Below are 21347 nucleotides of genomic sequence, written 5' to 3'. Positions count from 1 at the left end.
GCCGGGAGCTCAGGTGGGGAACAGCCGCCGCCACTCGGCCCCGCGTCCTCTCCTGGTCCTGGTTGATTACTGCGCAAACACCTCATAAGTGGTTATCTCGCGCAGGTCGGAGTGAGTAGAGCAGTGAATAAATTTTGAAGTGGCCTTTTTGACCAAGTTGAGGAGATCTAGTTCCTCAATCCCTTTTTTAAATGTCTGAACATCGGGAGCGGCGCGTGTGTTGGGTGGCGGCATATTCCATTCCCTTACCGTCCTCGAGTAAAGGGAATATTGGTGGCAAAGTTTATTGAAGTTTTCCGCACCCCCTCCTCCCTTCCCGAGGGCGGTCCTGCAGCCGCCGACCCGAGGAGCGGGATGTGAGTGAATGAGGGAGGGAGGTCTGGGCGCCCTCTGGTCCTCGGATTGCAGCGCCCCCTGGCGGCGGGAGGCCGCGGTGCAGCGTCTCTGGTCATTCGACCGCAGCACCCCCTAGCGGCGGGAGGGTTGTGTTTAGCTTATTGTCACGTGCACCGAGGTGCTTTTTTGTTGCGTGCTAACCGGTCAACAGAAAGGCAACACACGATTACAACCGATCCGTCCGCTGAGTACGGATACGGGATAAAGGGAATTACGCTGAGTGGAAGACTTGTGTGACTCCAGCGCGCAGACAAGGTTTCTCCCTGTATAAGGTAATAAGTGACAGAAAACATAGAAAATATGTGCAGGAGGAGGCCATTTGGCCCTTCGAGCCAGCACCGGCATTCATTGTGATCATGGCTGATCATCCACAATCAGTAACCCGTGCCTGCCTTTTCCCCATTTCTCTTGATTCTACTAGCCCCTAGAGCTCTATCTATCTCTCTTTTAAATTCATCCAGTGAATTGGCCTCCACAACCTTCTGTAGCAGAGAATTCCCCAAATTTACAACTCTCGGGATGAAGAAGGGGAGAAGGGTGGGAGGGGGCGCACCGACCTGGGGTGCCTAGCATCCGGTTACCACATCGAGCCGCCCTGAGCCAAAACATCCCCCAAGACCCCTCCCCCTTCAACCCCCACTCTCCCCCAATTCCCTCCTCACCCCCCACATCTCTGACACCGAACCACCCCTCTGAAAGAGTTAATGGCTATTTACATGATGGGATGCTTGGCCATTTTGCTTTTGGGGTTTCTATATTGTTGAAAGTGGAGGAATGGTAATTGCTGATAAGGATGTGTCTGGTAGCTGAAACTTACAATCCCTGGAAACCACAGAAATAATAAAATGGTAGAATGAATGAACAGGATGAGCCTGAACTTTGGGTCCTGAATAGCTGATGTTTGCAAAATTGCACCAGGCAGGATGTAACAAACAATGAGATTCCTAAAGCCTGTAGAGCAGTATATCCTGTTATGCCTGGGAAGGATGTCTGGGAAAGACGATGGACAATGCTCTCGTTAAGATTAGGACGTGGTTAACTGTTGACTACTTGTGGGAGTGTGTAAACAAGACTTTCTGTGGTATGATAAGGATCCTTACCTTCGACGAATGACTTATTGTGTGGAATATTTTATGACTGTAGGCTGTTAAGTATATTGTGTTCGATGCAGTTTGAGATTGATTTGAAGGAAATGTGTTAAACATTCTTGCTGCAAATTCTGTATAAAAATGCTGTCTGGAAGCTGAGTGCTAAGTATGGTCGTACACCATACACCCTTAGCACTGGTCCCCCCACTCCCGTCTGACGATAATTAAACCTTTGCTTGGTTTACCTTTAACTGTTTGTGTTGTCTGTTTTAAGAACCGAACTTTAACATTGGCGTAGTCGGCAGGATCTCGCTGGGACCAAACAACAGATGACTGAGTAAGAGGTTACAGAGTAACCGGATGGGGAGAAAATTGAGCTCCAGTCAGACCCCTTGAGACCGACCTCCCAAAGAAGCTCCCAGGAACACTGTGGTCCCTCGTCAGGAGGTTGACCTGGTTTCATTCGAGATTCTTAGAAACAGACAACGAAGGTAAGACCTATCGTAAATTAAGATGCAGTGATCACAATATGACAAGTTTTACTCTACAAATTGAGAGGGAGAAGGGAAAATCGGAAGTGTCAGTATTACAGTATAGCAAAGGGGATTACAGAGGCATGAGGCAGGAGCTGGCCAGATTTGACTGGAAGGAGGCCCTAGGTCCTAGCAGGGAAGACGGTGGAAGAGAGGGAAGACGGTGGAACAGCAAAGGCATGTATTCCTGGGAACAATGCAGAAGGTGCAGGATCAATTTATCCCAAAGAGCAGGAAAGATGCAAAGGGGAGTAAGAGGCACCCATGGCTGACAAGGGAAGTCAAGGACAGCATAAAAGTAAAAGAGAAGAAGTATATAGCAAAGAAGAGTGGGAAGCCAGAGTATTGGGAGTCTTTTAAAGAGCAACAGAAGATAACTAAAAAGGCAATACGGGGAGAAAAGATGAGGTACAAGGGTAAGTTAGCCAATAATATAAAGGAGGATAGTAAAAGCTTTTTTAGGTATGTGAAGAGGAAAAAAATAGTGGGTCCCTTGAAGTCAGAAGCAGGGGAATTTATTATGGGGAACAAGGAAATGGTAGACGAGTTGAACTGGTACTTTGGATCTGTCTTCACTAAGGAAGATACAAACAATCTCCCTGATGTTCTAGTGGCCAGAAGATCCTAAGGTGACGGAGGAACTGAAGGAGATTCACATTAGGCAGGAAATGGTGTTGGATAGACTGGTGGGACTGAAGGCTGATAAATCCCCAGGGCTTGGTGGTCTGTATCCCAGGGTACTTAAGGAGGTGGCTCTGAAATTGTGGACGCATTGGTGATCATTTTAGATTTAGAGATACAGCGCGGAAACAGGCCCTTCGGCCCACCGGGTCCGCGCCACCCAGCAATCCCCGCACATTAACACTATCCTACATCCTAGGGACAATTTTTTAAAAACATTTTCCCAGCCAATTAACCTATATACCTGTACGTCTTTGGAGTGTGGGAGGAAACCGAAGATCTCGGAGAAAACCCATGCAGGTCACGGGGAGAACGTACAAACAGACGGTGCCCGTAGCCAGGATCGAACCTGAGCCTCTGGCGCTGCATTCGCTGTAAGGCAGCAACTCTACCGCTGCGCCACCGTGCCGCCCAATGTTCTATGGTTTCAGGATCAGTTCCTGTGGATTGGAGGGTAGCTAATGTTATCCCACTTTTTAAGAAAGGAGGGAGAGAGAAAACGGGAAATTATAGACCAGTTAGTCTGACATCAGTAGTGGGGAAGATGCTGGAGTCGATTATAAAAGACGAAATTGCTGAGCATTTGGATAGCAGTAACAGGATCGTTCCGAGTCAGCATGGATTTACGAAGGGGAAATCATGCTTGACTAATCTACTGGAATTTTTTGAGGATGTAGCTAGGTAAATTAACAGGGGAGAGCCGGTGGATGTGGTGTACCTCGACTTTGAGAAAGCCTTCGACAAGGTTCCACAAAGGAGATCAACAGTTCAACAACAGAGCATTGGCCGCAGGCGCTGCCCGTCAGTGGGGGAGGAGCGGGGCAGGCTCCCATTGACCGATGGCGCTGCCCGTCAGTGTGGAGGGGCGGGATCTGGTCGCCGGTCACGTGAGGCTTCCGCTCGCTCATCGCCGGGAGCTCAGGTGGGGAACAGCAGTCGCCGCCGCCACTCGGCCCCGCGTCCTCTCCTGGTCCTGGTTGATTACTGCGCAAACACCTCATAAGTGGTTATCTCGCGCAGGTCGGAGTGAGTAGAGTAGTGATTAAATTTAGAAGTGGCCTTTTTGACGGAGTTGAGGAGATCTAGTTGCTCAATCCCCTTTTTAAATGTCTGAACATCGGTAGCGGCGCGTGTGTTGGGTGGCGGCATATTCCATTCCCTTATCGTCCGAGGGTAAAGGGAATATTGGTGGCAAAGTTTATTGAAGTTTCCCACGCCCCCTCCTCCCTTCCCGAGGGCGGTCCTGTGGCCGCTGACCCGAGGAGCAGGATGTGAGTGAATGAGGGAGGGAAGGAGGGAGGTCTGGGCGCCCTCTGGTCCTCAGATTGCAGCGCCCCTGGCGGCGGGAGGCCGCGGTGCAGCGTCTCTGGTCAGCCGCCCGCAACGCCCCCTGGCGGCGGGAGGGTTGAGTTTAGTTTATTGTCACGTGGACCGAGGTACTTTTTTGTTGCGTGCTAACCGGTCAACAGAAAGGCAACACACGATTACAACCGATCCGTCCGCTGCGTACGGATACGGGATAAAGGGAATTACGTTGAGTGCAAGACTTGTGTGACTCCAGCGTGGACACAAGGTTTCTCACTGTATAAGGGCATAAGTGACATAGGAAACATTGAAAACAGGTGCAGGAGGAGGCCATTTGGCCCTTCGAGCCAGCACCGTCATTCATTGTGATCGTGGCTGATCATCCACAATCAGTAACCCGTTCCTGCCTGCTCCCCATAATCACTTGATTGCACCAGCCCCATGAGCTCTATCTAACTCATTTAAATTCATCTAGTGAATTGGCCTCCACAACTTTCTGTGGCAGAGAATTCCACAAATTCACAACTCTCGAGGTGAAAAAGGTGGGGTGTGTGTGAGGGGGAAGACCGCACCAAAGATACTAGAGGAACAAGCTGAACCACTCCTTTGAAATCGCCTGTACTGAAGTGTATGCAATGGAACGTAACGTTCGCCATTTTAGTATGCAAAACCTGCCGTTTGATCTGCCTCTCGCAGTGTAATCAGTGCTGTGGGGGAACAGTATGTGTGGTGATACCATAAAAATGCAGAATATATCCTGTATCAATTCACAGATTTTTTTTCTTTTAAAATGTTTCTCCAAGTATCTGCCGACTAAAATGGCGCCGTGACATACTGCGGTTTTTAGGGCCGAGTGGTCTATCTTGCTCCTCTAGTATCGTTGCTCTCGCCCACGCTTGAGCCGCCCGGTGGCGTAATGTCATTCGCGGGCACGGTGCCGTGACGTCACCGCCTCCCCTGCCACAGAGCTAGCGGACGTGCGAGCGGCTCGGCGTGGTGCCTGGAAGCTCGGCGCTCCCAGGTCGAAGCCATTTGCCATTGTCACATGGAGGGGAACGGGGTGTTTTTGGGAAGCAGCAATTGCACCTCAATTTGGCATACGGGACCATCCCGGCCTCTGAACGGTGCTCATTATGTATGTGGATCATGGGCAGACTCCTGGCTACCTGGGCTGCTACCTGGGGATGATCAAGGATGGGGTAGGCTGAAGGGCTCCACCCATTGGAGGGGATGCTGCTACTTAGAGTATATTGTCCCTCATCTGAGAGCCGTGCAGCATTTGGCTGAAATATACACTCCCTTAAGTTCCAAACGAGGTATCTCAGGTCTGAACGATTCTGGATGATTGCCTTTCCCTTCTATGGCACAGCCCGCATACATACAGAATACAAAATACAGAGCTTTACTGTCATACCGAGATACCGAATGAAATTACATTTCCAGCAGTCACAGAACACAACAAAAAAGAAAAGAACACAAGACACACGACCCCAACACAAACATCCATCATAGTGACTCCAAACACCCCCTCACTGTGATGGAAGGCAACAAAACTTCCACTCTCTTCCCCCATGCCCACGGACAGACAGCTCGACCCCTACTGAGGCGACTGACCCGCACAGCCCCCGCAAGGGGATGGAAGTCCCCGCGGCCGAGCCGCACCGGGCGCTGAAACGTCCCGCGGCCGTACCGGGCGATGAAAGGCCCCGTGGCCGAGCCGCGCTGGGCGCTGTTAAGTCCCGTGGCCGTACCGGGCGCTGTTAAGTCCCGCGGCCGCGCCGGGCGAAGTTAGGTCCCGCGGCCGAGCCACGCCGGGCGATGGAAGGCCCCGCGGCCGAGCCGCGCCGGGCGATGGAAGGCCCCACCGGGCGATGTTAGGTCCCGCTGTCGCGCCGGGCGATGGAAGTCCCCGCGCCCGAACCGCGCCGGGCACTGAAACGTCCCGCGGCCGTACCGGGCGATGGAAGGCCCCGTGGGCGATGTCACGCGAACCGATTAACATGGCCTCTGCGATGGAAAAGTTGGCAAATGCCACTGCTGGTGCGTTTGCGGATATTCAGAAAGCCATCACCTCTTTGACGGCTGAGGTAGTAGCCCTCCGTACCGTGGCACTGCAGAACCGTATGGCATTAGACTTCATTTTAGCAGCAAATGGGGGGATCTGTGCAGTAGTTGGACAAGAGTGTTGTACCTACATCCCCAATGAATCCTCTAACATCACTGACCTAGCTGCCCACATTTCTCAAGAAGTAAATAAGATCAACGAGGTTGGGGAAGAAATGCACCATTATAATGATAAGGGTGGCCCCTGGAGTGCATGGCCATTCAGTTTCTTTGGAAAGCTCTTGGGAACCATCTTACATTATGGCTCAATTCTGTTGTTAATTGTTGTTCTATTGTTTATGATTAAATGTACCCGATCACTCTGTGCCTCACGAGGGCTTTAATGTTACCATGAGATGATAAAAGGAGGGAACGAAAGAGTTAATGGCTATTAACTTTGCATGATGGGATGCTTGGCTATTATGCTTTTGGGGCTTCTATATTGTTGTAAGTGGAGGAATGCTAATTGCTCATAATGATGTGTCTGCTAGCTGAAACTTACAATCCCTGGAAACCACAGAAATAATAAAATGGATGAACAGGATGAGCCTGAACTTTGGGTTCTGAATAGCTAATGTTTGCAATATTGCACCAGGCAGGATGTAACAATGTGATTCCTAAAGCTTGTAGAGCGGTATATCCTATTGTGCCTGGGAAGGATGTCTGGGAAAGACGATGAACAATGCTCTCGTTAAGATTAGGATGTGGTTAACTGTTGACTACTTGTGGGAGTGTGTAAACAAGACCTGTGGTATGATAAGGATCCTTACCTTCGACTAATAATAATAATAATAATAATAATAAACATTTATTTTTTATAGCGCTTTTCCAAGTGCTCAAAGACGCTTTACAAAAACACTCAAGACATAAAAACAAACAAACGAACTGTCCTGACGGAGAAGCGGCGAACAAATAGCGCCAGCGTCCTCTCATGTCAGGGTCCGGCAGTAGACAATAAAGAACACAAGACACACAATTACAATTTTTAACACAAACAGCCATCACAGTGATTGCTCCAGGCACACCCTCACTGTGATGGAAGGCAAAGAAAAGTCTTATCTCCTCCTCATTCTTCTCCCGTGGTGCCACGATGCGATCGAGACTCCCACAATAATGACTTATTGTGTGGAATATTTTATGACTGTAGGGTGTCAAGTATATTGTGTCCGATACAGTTTGTGATTGATTTGAAGGAAATGTTGTGTTCAACCTTCTTACTGCAAATTCTGTATAAAAATGCTGCGAAAAAGGTGTATCTTTGAGTGGAAGCACGGGGAGTGCTATGTTAAAGTTCGTTTCATAAAACAGACAACAACATAAACAGTTAAAGGTAAACCAAGCAAAGCTTTAATGATCGTCAGACGGGAGTGGGGGGGATCAGTGCTAAGTGTGTATGACCATACTCAGCTTCCACTCTCAGATTCAACATTTTCGCAGCATTTATATACAGAATTTGCAACAAGAATGTTTTAACACATTTCCTTCAATTTAATAACAGATTGTTTCCTGCCGAATATTCTTATCACTCTACTGTCATATAATGTTTCACACAAATTCATGAGTCAAAAGTAAGGATCCTTATTATACCACCGAAGGTCATGTTTGCACAATTCCACAATCAGTCAGCAATTAACGACATCGTTCTCAACATTGTGCTCATCATTCCAAGACGTCCTCCTCAACCAAAAGGCGGAATGTACTATCAGTCTGGTGTACAAGATTTAGGAGTTATATATATCCTCCCAGGTGCAATATTGCAAACATCAGCTATTCAGAGTTCAGGCTTTTTATTCATTCTACCATTTTATTATGGTCAAGCATCTCATCATGCAAAGTTAATAGCCATTAACTCTTTCAGCGAAATATGGTCATACACCCTTAGCACTGGTCCCTTCACTCCCATCTGACGATAATTAAAGCTTTGCTTGGTTTACCTTTAACTGTTTGTGTTGTTGTTTGTTTTAAGAACCAAACTTTAACACCTCTCCCACTCCCTCAACGCTCCCCTTCCCCCCTCCCTCAACCCTCCCCTTCCCCCCTCCCTCAACCCTCCCCTTCCCCCCTAACCACCCCACCCCCACTCCCCCTTCCCCACCCACCTTCAAACACGCGTGATGTTCACGTGTTAGTCATGTCCTGTTTGCCAGTTTGTTGACCCTCTGTGTTCCCCTCCTGCAGGGTTTAGGAGCCGTTGCTGTGGACGGAGAGACGGGGACGTGAGCGGTCATTGAGGGCGGCCAGGGTGACGGTGAGCCCCCCCCATCTACGTGGGCTGAGCTTCGGTGGAGGACCATATGGCGGGGCACAACAAGGAGAAGCGTTATAAGTGCGAGGTGTGTGGCAAGGCCTGGCAGCACCTGTGCCTTCTGGAGACCCACCAGCGGGTGCACACGGGCGAACGTCCCTTCGACTGCTCCGACTGCACCAAGACCTTCAAGACGTTGCAGGACCTGAAGATCCACCGGCGGGTGCACACGGGCGAGAAGCCCTACACCTGCTCCACCTGTGGCAAGAGCTTTGCCCAGTTGTCTGCGCGGAGGAAACACTGGTGGGTGCACAGCGGTGAGCGGCCGTTCACCTGCTCCGACTGCGGCAAGGGCTTCAAGTCAATGCCGGATTTGAAGCTGCACCAGGTCCTGCACACCGGGGAGCGGCCATACACCTGCAGCGACTGCGGCAAGGGCTTCACCCGCAACATCAACCTTCTGGAGCACCGGCGCATCCACACCGGCGAGCGCCCATTCACATGCGCCCAGTGTGGCAAGACCTTCACCCTCTCCTCCTACCTGCTGAAGCACCAGCGCATCCATACCAGCGAGCGGCCCTTCACCTGCTCCGACTGCGACAAAGGCTTCAGGTCGTCATCGGACCTGAAGATACACCAGCGGATGCACAGCGGTGAGCGGCCCTTCACCTGCTCCGACTGCAGCAAGGGCTTCAAGTCGGCATCGGAACTGAACGTACACCGGCGGGTGCACAGCAGCGAGCGGCCGTACACCTGCTCCGACTGCGGCAAGGGCTTCACCCGCAACAATACCCTGCTGGATCACCAGCGCATCCACACCGGCGAGCGCCCATTCACCTGCGCCCAGTGTGGCAAGACGTTCACCCTCTCCTCCTACTTGCTGAAGCACCAGCGGGTGCACACCAGCGAGTGCCCCTTCACCTGCCCCGACTGCGGCAAGGGCTTCAAGACATCCTGGTATCTGAGGTCACACCAGCGGGTGCACAGCAGTTAGCGGCCCTTCACCTGCTCCGACTGCAGCAAAGGCTTCAGGTCGTCATCGGAATTGAAGCTACACCAGCGGGTGCACCAGGTCCTTCACACCGGTGAGCGGCCGTACACCTGCAGCGACTGCGGCAAGGGCTTCACCCACTCCAGCAACCTGCTGTAGCCACGGCACATCCACACTGGCAAGCGCCCCTTCACCTGCGCCCATTGCGGCAACCCCAAGCTGCTGAGGCACCAGCGGGTGCATGCCGGCCACCATCCCATTCCCAGCTCGGTGAGTGGAGAGCGTTTTGCAGTGGCCTCCCAGGCCCTGTCTCACCAGCGCGTGCACACCAGTGGCCAGCCCTACCACTGCCAGCATGTCCAGCCTGTGACAGCACCATTGTACCCACAGCGACATTGTCCCTTCACCTGCCCGCTGTGTGGCAAGGCCTTTTGCCCGCTTCTCCAGCCAGCTGGCAACACCGCGCCGTAGATAGGCGCTGTTTAGGTACACACAAAATGCTGCAAGGAATGGGAGACTTTTCGGGTCGAGACCCACTTCAGTCTCAACCCGAAGTGTCACCGATTCCTTCTCCGGAGATGCTGCCTGTCCCACTGAGTTACTCCAGCATTTTGTGTCCTTTTTTGTAAACCAGCATCTGCAGGTCCTTGTTTTTAAACCATTCTGGTAAACCCTCTCTGCACCTTCCCCAAAGCCTCCACATCAGTCCTGTAATGGAGTCACCAGAGCTGTGTGCAATACTCCAAATGCTACCTGACCAATGTCCCTTAAAGCTGCACGTATACATTCCTCTCTCCTTATCTCACACCCTTTTATCTGCTTATTTTCTCACACCTCTGTCACTCACGCCACCCATCTGCCGATCACCCCCTCATCTGTTAACATAGTGTCATTCTGAAGAAGGGTCCCGACCCGAAATATCACCTATCGATATTCTCCACAGAAGCTGCCTGACCAGCTGAGTTACTCCAGCATTCTGTGAAACATCACCTATCCATGTTATCCACAGATGCTGCCTGACCCACTGAGTTCTGCTGTACTTCTTGTTAGTCATCGAGTGATACAGCGTGGAAACAGGCACTTCGACCAACTTGCCCACACCGGCCAACATGTCCCAGCGACACTATTCCCACCTGCCCGCGTTTGGTCTACATCTCTCCAAACCTGTCCTATCCATGTACCTGTCCATAACTGTTTCTTAAACATTGGGGTAGTCCGAGCCTCAACTACCTCCCCTGGCTACTCGTTCCATTCCACCCTTTGTGTGAAAAAGTTACCATTCAGATTCCTATTAAATCTATTCCCCTTCACCTTGAACCCATGTCCTCTGGTCCTCGATTACCCCACACTGGGCAAGAGATTCTGTGCCTCCAACTAAATTGTGTTCTCTGCCAGATTCCAGCATCTGCAGTTTCTTGTGTCTCCCTCACCTATATCCATCTATCACATCTGAAGAACGGTCTCAACCTGAAACATCACCCATTCCTTCTCTCCAGAGATGCTGCCTGTCCCGCTGTTACTCCAGCATTTTGCGTCCATCGATCACCTGCCAGGCTTTGTCCAGCCCCCATCTCTCTTTTCCAGCTTCCACCCCCCACCCTCCGATCAGTCTGAAGAAGGGTCCTGACTCAAAACGTCATCTGTCCATTCCCTGTAAAGTGGTGGAGGATCTCAGTGGGTCAGGCCGCATCTGTGGAGGGAAGGGAATCTAAGGTGACCACTCCCACCTCTCCTTCTCAACTTTCTCCACCCCCCACACCTAGCAGTGTGAGGAAGGGTCCTGACCTAGAATGTTGCCTGTCTGTGCTCTCCAGAGGTGCAAGTGACTCCAGGAGATTGTGTCTCTTTGTAAACCAGCATCTGCTGCACCACGTGCTGGAGGCGGGATCTGTGGAGAACATGGACAGGTGACGTTTGACAGAGTGCTGGAGCAACTCAGCGGCTCAGGCAGCGATTGGCGGAGGGCGCTGTTTGTCCGAGGGACGGGGCAACAGCTCTACCAATAGTATAAGAAAATAACTGCAGATGCTGGTACAAATCGATTTATTCACAAAATGCTGGAGTAACTCAGCAAGTCAGGCAGCATCTCGGGAGAGAAGGAATGGGTGACGTTTCGGGTCGAGACCCTTCTTCAGACTGATGTCGGGGGTGGGACAAAGGAAGGATATAGGTGGAGACAGGAAGATAGAGGGAGATCTGGGAAGGAGGAGGGGAAGGGAGGGACAGAGGAGCTATCTGAAGTTGGAGAAGTCGGCGTTCATACCACCGGGCTGCAAACTGCCCAGGCGAAATATGAGGTGCTGCTCCTCCAATTTCCGGCGGGCCTCACTATGGCACTGGAGGAGGCCCATGACAGAGAGGTCAGACTGGGAATGGGAGGGGGAGTTAAAGTGCTGGGCCACCGGGAGATCAGTTGCGTTAATGCGGACCGAGCGCAGGTGTTCAGCGAAGCGATCGCCGAGCCTGCGCTTGGTTTCGCCGATATAAATAAGTTGACATCTAGAGCAGCGGATGCAATAGATGAGGTTGGAGGAGGTGCAGGTGAACCTCTGTCTCACCTGGAAAGACTGTTTGGGTCCTTTGATGGAGTTGAGGGGGGAGGTAAATGGACAGGTGTTGCATGTCCCCCTCCCATTCCCAGTCTGACCTCTCTGTCATGGGCCTCCTCCAGTGCCATAGTGAGGCCCGCCGGAAATTGGAGGAGCAGCACCTCATAATTCGCCTGGGCAGTTTGCAGCCCGGTGGTATGAACGTCGACTTCTCCAACTTCAGATAGCTCCTCTGTCCCTCCATTCCCCTCCTCCTTCCCTGATCTCCCTCTATCTTCCTGCCTCCACCTATATCCTTCCTTTGTCCCACCCCCGACATCAGTCTGAAGAAGGGTCTCGACCCGAAACGTCACCCATTCCTTCTCTCCCGAGATGCTGCCTGACCTGCTGAGTTACTCCAGCATTTTGTGAATAAATCGAGCTCTACCAATAGGACGAGCTCAACTGGGACGGGGACGCGGCTCTGATTGGCCGGACTCCGGAAGGGGGTGGAACCTAGCACTGACGTTCTTGCCCAGGAGGCGGGACCTGGTCCCATTGGCCGTTGGCGCTGCCCGTCAGTGTGGAGGGGCGGGATCTGGTCGTCGGTCACGTGAGGCCTCCGCTCGCTCAGCGCCGGGAGCTCAGGTGGGGAACAGCCGCCGCTCGGCCCCGCGTCCTCTCCTGGTCCTGGTTGATTACTGCGCAAACACCTCATAAGTGGTTATCTCGCGCAGGTCCGAGTGAGTAGAGCGGTGATTAAATTTTGAAGTGGGTCTTTTTGACCAATTTGAGGAAATCCATTTGCTCAATCCCCTTTTTAAATGTCTGAACATCGGGAGCGGCGCGTGTGTTGGGTGGCGGCATATTCCATTCCCTTACCGTCCGAGGGTAAAGGGAATATTGGTGGTAAAGTTTATTGAAGTTTCCCGCGCCCCCTCCTCCCTTCCCGAGTCACAACCGAAAGGCAACACACGATTACAACCGATCGGTCCGCAGTGTCCGGATACGGGATAAAGGGAATTACGTTGAGTGCAAGACTAGTGTGACTCCAGCGCGGACACAAGGTTTCTCACTGTATAAGGTCATAAGTGACGTCGAAAACATAGAAAATAGGTGCAGGAGGAGGCCATTCGGCCCTTCGAGCCTGCACGCACCGCCATTCATTGTGATCGTAGCTGATCATCCACAATCAGTAATCCGTGCCTGCCTTCTCCCCATATCACTAGAGCTCTATCTAACTAACGTCACCCATTCCTTCTCTCCCGAGATGCTGCCTGACCTGCTGAGTTACTCCAGCATTTTGTGAATAAGTCGATTTGTACCAGCATCTGCAGTTATTTTCTTATATCACTTTTAAATTAGTCCAGTGAATTGGCCTCCACAACCTTCTGTGGCAGAGAATTCCACAAATTCACAACTCTTGGGATGTAAAAGGGGGGTGTGTGTGAGGGGTGGGGTGTGTGTGAGGGGGGAAGGACCGCACCAAAGATACTAGAGGAACAAGCTGAACCACTCCTTTGAAATCGCCTGTACTGAAGTGTAGCACGCAATGGAACTTAACGTCCGCCATTTTAGTAGGCAAACCCCGCCGTTCGCTCTGCCTCTGGCAGTGTAATCGGTGTTGTGGGGGAACAGTATGTGTGGTGATACCATAAACATGGAGAATAGATCATGTATCAATTCACAGATTTTTTTTTCTTTTAAATGTTTCTGCAAGTTTCTGCCTACTAAAATGGCGCCGTGACCGACTGCTCCTCTAGTATCTTTGCTCCCGCCCGCGTGTGAGCCGCCCGGCGGCGTGACGTCATCCACGCTCACGGCGCCATGACGTCATCGCCTCCACTCGCACTTCCTTCACTTCCACCGCCCTCATCCCCCTTCCCCACTCCCCCCCCCCGCCTCATCACCACCTCTCCTCCTTCCCCCCTCCCCTCACACATCCTCATCCCCACTCCCTCCCCCCCTTCAAACACTAGTGATGTTCACGTGTTTGTAATGTCCAGTTTGCCAGCTTGTTGACCCTCTGTGTTCCCCTCCTGCAGGGTTTAGGAGCCGTTGCTGTGGACGGAGAGACGGGTATTCAGCGGCCATTGAGGGCGGCCAGGGTGCCGGTGAGCCCCCCCCCCCATCTGCTCAGTGTGCGGGCTGAGCTTCAGTGGAGGACCACATGGCGGGGCACAACAAGCAGAAGCGTTATGAATGCGGTGTGTGTGGCAAAGCCTGGCCGTACCCCTGCCAGCTGGATATCCACCAGCGGGTGCACACGGGACAACGTCCCTTCGACTGCTGTTACTGCAGCAAGAGCTTTGCCCAGTTCTCGGGGCTGCGGACGCACCAGCGGGTGCACAGCGGTGAGCGGCCCTACACCTGCTCCGACTGCGGCAAGGGCTTCAAGTCGTCGACGGTATTGAAGATGCACCGGCGGCTGCACACCGGGGAGCGGCCGTACACCTGCAGCGACTGCGGCAAGGGCTTCAAGTCTCTGCGAGAGATGATACTGCACCAGCGTCGGCACACCAGGGAGCGCCCCTTCACCTGCGCCCAGTGCGGCAATGGCTACACCCTCTCCACCAACCTGGTGAGGCACCAGCGGGTGCACGCCGGCAACCGTCCCATCCCCAGCCCGGTAAGTGGTGAGCGCTTTGCCGTAGCCTCCCAAGCCCTGTCTCACCAGCGCGTGCACACCAGTGGCCAGCCCTACGACTGCCAGTACTGCGGTGAGGGGTTTGACAGCTCGCGGGGGCTGCGGCAGCACCAGCGGGCCCACGCCGGCGAGCGACTCCCCACAGCGGCAAACAATAGTCAATAGGTGCAGGAGTAGGCCGTTCTAGCCAGCACCGCCATTCAATGTGATCGTTCCTGATCATGCACAATCAGTACCCCATTCCTGCCTTCTCCCCATACCCCCTGACTCCGCTATCATTAAGATCTCTATCTCTCTCTTGAAATCATCCAGAGAATTGGCCTCGACTGCCTTCTGAGGCAGAGAATTCCACAGATTTACAACTCTCTGACTGAAAAAGTTTTTCCTTATCTCCGTTCTAAATGGCCTACCCCTTATTCTTAAACTGTGGCCCCTGGTTCTGGACTCCCCCAGCATTGGGAACATGTTTCCTGCCTCTAACGTGTCTATCCCCTTAATCTTATACGTTTCGATAAGATCCCCTCTCATCCTTCTAAATTCCAGTGTATACATATCATATCATATATATACAGCCGGAAACAGGCCTTTTCGGCCCTCCAAGTCCGTGCCGCCCAGCGATCCCCGTACATTAACACTATCCTACACCCACTAGGGACAATTTTTACATTTACCCAGCCAATTAACCTACATACCTGTACGTCTATACAAGCCTAGTCGCTCCAGTGTTTCAACGTACGACAGTCCCACCATTCCGGGAATTAACCTAGTGAACCTATGCTGCGCTCCCTCAATAGCAAGAATGTCCTTCCTCAAATTTGGAGACCAAAACTGCACACAGTACTCCAGGTGCGGTCTCACTAGGACCCTGTACAACTGCAGAAGAACCTCTTTGTTCCTATATTCAACTCTTGTCATAAAGGCCAACATGCCATTAGCTTTCTTCACTGCCAGCATCTGCAGGTTCTTGTGTCTCCCGCACCTATATCCACCTATCACTTCTGAAGAAAGGTCTCATCTAGAAACGTCATCCATTCCTTCTCTCCAGAGATGCTGCCTGTCCCGCTGAGTTACTCCAGTATTTAATGTCTTCCGATCACTTGCCAGTCTTTGTCCAGCCCCCATCTCTCTTTTCCAGCTTCCTCCCCCCACCCTCTCCGATCAGCATGAAGAAGGGTCCTGACTCAAAACGTCATCTGTCCATTCCCTCGAAAGCGGTGGAGGAACTCAGTGGGTCAGGCCGCATCTGTGGAGGGAAGGGAATCTAAGGCGACCGCTCCCACCTCTCCTTCCCAACTTTCTCCACCCCCACACCTAGCAGTCTGAAGAAGGGTCCTGACCTAGAATGTTGCCAGTCTGTGCTCTCCAGAGGTGCCAGTTACTCCAGGAGATTGTGTCTCTTTGTTATCCAGCATCTGCTGCTCCTTGTACCTAGACTAGGCGTGCATTTCACCCGACACTCGCGCTCAGTCCACCAAGGCCTGCTGGATCCCCCGGTTACCAACCATTTTAACTCCCCTTCCCACTCCCACACTGATCTTTCTATCCTGGGCCTCCTCCATTGCCAGAGTGGGGTGACACGCAAACTGGAGGAACAGCACCTCATAGCTCACAGCCAATGACATGAACATTGAATTCTGCAAAGAAGGGTCCCGACCCGACACGTCGCCTGTCCATTTCCCTCCAAAGTGCCGGTAGAACTCAGCAGGTCAGCCATCCGTGGTGGGAACCGGATGGAGAAGTGTTCCTAATATCAGCCCTCCTTGGCCCTGTCGAGGAGCAGACAATCAACAGCACCGACATCTTCTCATTCATTCTGTAACCAAGTGAAAATGCAAAAAGTGGGCCAAGCTGCCCACAGCCGACTGCTCACAGTACCAGCTGGCTGCGCCTGGCCCCAAAACTCAAAGGGATTTCAAAGTGTTTTTTTTAAAGAAAGTCGTCGCATTTGTGCCTTACGTAACAAATAAAGAAAGTTTCTCCCTTCTGTGTTCTTCGGAATTCTTCAGAATTCATGTTGTGCTATCAATAATGAAAGAAGATGCCCGCCATCTCCAGCAATGGCAGACGGACACCTCCCCACTACTTCAAAGATAGTTCCTGCAGTTGGGAATTTTGTTTGGCCGCTGTGGTATTTTATTTGTTTAATGGATTTGATTAGATTAGGAAATGTTTCCTGTCCTACAAGGGTCTTTCCTCAGAGGATTTTCTTTCGCAACATGCCCACTCTTGCCTTTATGAAGTGAATGACGATTTGTACTGCAAGGTATGACTGACAAATAATGGATTTGCTGTACAAAATAAGACCCATTGATTCAATTGTGGTCAAATCCTAGTGAATGAAGACTGTCACAATTATCTTACGCAATGTTGCAGAAGAAAAAGGGCAATTCTTACACACGCTGCACAACATACCTTTTTGATAGCAAACAATGTTACTTTTTTTTCAGGCTGTTCCTCACCAATCCTCACTATTTGAAGCCATTTCAGCCTTCAATGATGAACATTGATAATCCCCAGGATTGCGGGACTGTCATATGAGGAAAGATTGGAAAGACTGGACATGTATTCACTGGAGTTTAGAAAGATGAGAGGGGACCTAATAGGGATGTATAACATTTTAAAAGGACTGGACGTGCTAGATGCAGGAAAAATGTTCCCAATGTTGGGGGAGTCCAAAACCAGGGGCCACAGTTTAAAAATAAAGGGGAAGCCATTTAAAACTCAGGTGAGAAGAAACTTTTCCACCCAGAGAGTTGGAAATTTGTGGAATTCTCTGCCACAGAAGGCAGTGGAGGCCAATTCACTGGATGAATTTAAAAGAGAGATAGAGCTATTGGGGCTAGTGGAATCAAGGGATATGGGGAGAAGGCAGGCACGGTTTACTGATTGTGGATGATCAGCCATGATCACAATGAATGGCGGTGCTGGTTCGAAGGGTCAAATGGCCTCCTCCTGCACCTAGTTTCTATGTTTCTAACAGTGTAGGAGTAAAAACTGGTATATAACAAAGGTAATGCCACTGTGGTGAGGGGGGATTTCAAAGGACTGGACGTGTTCGGCCGCTGGACTTAACATCGCCCGGTGCGGCCGCGGGACGTTTCAGTGCCCGGCGCGGCTTGGCCGCTGGACTTAACATCGCCAGCGCGGCTCGGCCACGGGACGTTTCAGTGCCCGGTTTGGCTCGGCTGCGGGACTTAACATCGCCGGCGCGGCACGGCCGCGGGACGTTTCAGTGCCCGGTGCGGCTCGGCCGCGGGACGTTTCAGTGCCCGGCGCGGCTTGGCCGCTGGACTTAACATTGCCAGCGCGGCTCGGCCGCGGGACGTTTCAGTGCCCGGTGCGGCTCGGCCGCTGGACTTAACATCGCCCGGTGCGGCCGCGGGACGTTTCGGTGCCCGGGGCGGCTCGGCCGCGGGGCCTTCCATCCCCTTGCGGGGGCTGTGCGTGTCGGTTGCCTCGGTAGGGGTCGAGCTGCCTGTCCGTGGGTGCGGGGGGGAGAGAGGGGAAGTTTTGTTGCCTCCATCACAGTGAGGGGGTGTTTGGAGTCACTGTGATGGATGTTTGTGTTGGGGTCGTGTGTCCTGTGTTCTTTTCTTTTTTGCTGTGTCTTGTGACTGCTGAAATTTCGTTCGGTATTTATACCGAATGACAATAAAGTTTTGTTATACTGTTATCTGCAGGTAGACTGGGAAAATCATGTTGATTCTGGACCCCAAGAAAGAGAGTTCGTAGAGTGCCTCCGGGATGGATTCTTACAACAGCTTGTACTGGAGCCGACCAGAGAAAAGGCAATTCTGGATTTAGTATTGTACAATGAACCAGATTTGATAAGAAAACTCGAGGTATAGGAGCCTCTTGGAGGTAGTCATCATAACATGATTAGTTTTATTCTGCAATTTGGAAGGTTAAATTGGAAGTGTCAGTGTTGCAGTTGAACAAAAGGGACTCTAAAGGCATGAGAGAGGAGCTCGCCAAGGTCGACTGGAAAGGGATCCTAGCAGGAATGACGGTGGAACAGCAATGGCAGGGATTTCTGGGCATAATCCGGAAGATGCAGGATAAATTCATTCCAAAGCGGAAGAAAGATTCTAAGGGGAGTAGGAGGCAACCGTGGCTGACAAGGGAACTTAGGGATGGAATAAAACAAAAAGAAAAGGTGTATAACAGCAAAGGGTAACAGGAAGCCAGAGGATTGGGAAACTCAAAGGACAACAGAAGGTAACAAAACGGGCAGTACGGGCTGAAAAGATGAAGTGCGAGGGGAAGCTGGCTAAGAATATAAAGAAGGACAGTAAGTGTAGGAAAATAACTGCAGATACTGGTACAAATCGAAGGTATCACAAAATGCTGGAGTACCTCAGCAGGTCAGGCAGCATGAAGGACAGTAAAAGCTTCTTTAGATATGTTAAGAGAAAAAGATTAGCAAAGACAAATGTGGGTCTCTTGAAGGCAGACATGGGTGAAATTATTATGGGTAACAAGGAAATAGCAGAAGAGTTGAACAGGTACTTCGGATCTGTCTTCACTAAGGAAGACACAAGCAATCTCCCAGATGTACTGGAGGACAGAGGATTTAGGGGGATAGAGGAACTGAAAGAAATTTGCATTAGGCGAGAAATAGTATTGGGTAGACTGATGGGACTGAAGGTTGATAAATTACCTGGGCCTGATGGGCTGCATCCCAGGGTACTCAAGAAGGTGGCTCTAGAAATAGTGGACGCATTGGTGATCATTTTCCAATGTTCAATAGATTCTGGATCAGTTCCTGTGGATTGGAGGATAGCTAATGTTATCCCACTTTTCAAGAAATGAGCGAGAGAGAAAACAGACAATTACTGACCAGTTAGCCTGACATCGGTGGTGGGAAAGATGCTGGAGTCAATTATTAATGAGGAAATAACGGCGCATTTGGATAGCAGCAAAAGGATAAGTCCAAGTCCAATTTGAGATGCTGCCTGACCTGCTGAGTTACTCCAGCATTTTTTGAATAAATCGATATGTACCAGCATCTGCAGTTATTTTCTTATAGTCCAAGTCAGCATGGATTTATGAAAGGGAAATCATGCTTGACTAATCTGGAATTTTTTGACGATGTGACAAGTAAAATGGATGAAGGGACCAGTGGATGTAGTGTATCTAGACTTTCAGAAAGCCTTTGATAAGGTCGCACACGGGAGATTTGTGAGCAAAATTAGAGCACATGTTATTGGCGGTAGGGTGCTGACATAGAGAATTGGTTGGCAGACAGGAAGCAAAGAGTAGGAGTAAATGGGTCCTTTTCAGAATGGCAGGCAGTGGCGAGTGGAGTGCCGCAAGGCTCGATGCTGGGGCCGCAACTATTTACCATATATATTAATGATTTGGATGAAGGAATTAGAAGGAACACTAGCAAGTTTGCAGATGACACAAAGCTGGTAAACTGTGAAGAGGATGTTAGGAGGTTGCAGGGTGACCTGGACAGGTTGAGTGAGTGGGCAGATGTATGGCAGATGCAGTATAATATAGATAAATGTGAGGTTATCCACTTTAGTGGCAAAAACAAGGAGGCAGATTATTATCCCAATGGTGTCAGGTTAGGTACGGGGGAAGTGCAGCGAGTCCTGGGTGCCCTTGTACACCAGTCACTGAAAGTTGGCGTGCAGGAACAGCAGGCAGTGAAGAACGCTAATGGCATGTTGGCCTTCATAACGAGGGGATTTCAGTATAGGAATAAAGAGGTTCTTCTGCAGTTGTACAGGGCCCTGGTGAGACCACACCTGGAGTACTGTGTGCAGTTGTACAGGGCCCTGGTGAGACCACACCTGGAGTACTGTGTGCAGTTGTACAGGGCCCTGGTGAGACCACACCTGGAGTACTGTGTGCAGTTGTACAGGGCCCTGGTGAGACCACACCTGGAGTACTGTGTGCAGTTGTACAGGGCCCTGGTGAGACCACACCTGGAGTACTGTGTGCAGTTGTACAGGGCCCTGGTGAGACCACACCTGCAGTATTGTGTACCGTTTTCTTCTCCTAATTTGAGGAAGATCATCCTTATAATTGAGGCAGTGCAGCGTAGGTTCACAAGATTGATCCCTGGGATGGCGGGACTGTCATATGAGGAAAGATTGAAAAGACTATGCTTGTATGCACTGGAGTTTAGAAGGATGAGAGGGGATCTTATAGAGACATATAAAATTATAAAAGGACTGGACAAGCTAGATGCAGGAAATATTGGGGGAGTCCAGAACCAGGGGCCACAATAAAGGAGAGGCCATTTAAAACTGAGTTGAGAAGGGCCAAATGGCCTCCTTCTGCACCTATTTTTTGTGTTTCTCTAGTTCGCATCACGGATGGCTGACCTGCTGAGTTCTACCGGCACTTTGGAGGGGAATGGACAGGCAACGTGTCGGGTCGGGATGCTTCTTTGGATTGATGGGGTCAGGGCAGGAAGCTGGAACAAAGAGATGGGGCTGGACAAAGCCGAGCAAGTGATAGGTGGACAAAAAATGCTGGAGTAACTTAGCGGGACAGGCAGCGTCTCCGGAGAGAAGGAATGGGTGACGTTTCGGGTCAAGACAAGAGGGTCTCGATCCAAAACGTTACCCATTCCTTGCAGCATTTTGTGTCGACCTAAACAGCGCCTATCCACGGAGATGGTGATCAGCCATCAGGGTTCGTACACTTGGAACAGCAAAAAATTCACGGACTTTCAAGGTCCAAAAATCCCATTTTCAAGGACCAAAATCCAGCAAACATTGATGTTTTTTTCCCGTTTTTCTCCGTATAGGTCAGAAAATACTGTTTTCAAAACTGTTCATTTGGTGTATATATGGTTAATTAGTAAAAACTAC

The 21347-nt window shown here is 50.9% G+C and overlaps 1 pseudogene across 1 annotated transcript; it reads left to right on the top strand.

Annotated features, from left to right (window-relative positions):
• Positions 1 to 21347, top strand: LOC144601058 (uncharacterized; annotated as a pseudogene). The gene is made up of 7 exons (XR_013548232.1): positions 1 to 668; positions 1759 to 1975; positions 8285 to 9246; positions 9424 to 9510; positions 14125 to 14499; positions 18198 to 18305; positions 20835 to 21347. The product of XR_013548232.1 is annotated as an uncharacterized LOC144601058 (transcript).

The sequence above is a fragment of the Rhinoraja longicauda genome, chromosome 16 (assembly GCF_053455715.1).
Source record: "Rhinoraja longicauda isolate Sanriku21f chromosome 16, sRhiLon1.1, whole genome shotgun sequence".
NCBI lineage: Eukaryota > Metazoa > Chordata > Chondrichthyes > Rajiformes > Arhynchobatidae > Rhinoraja > Rhinoraja longicauda.
This window is presented reverse-complemented; position numbering and strand designations above follow the sequence as displayed.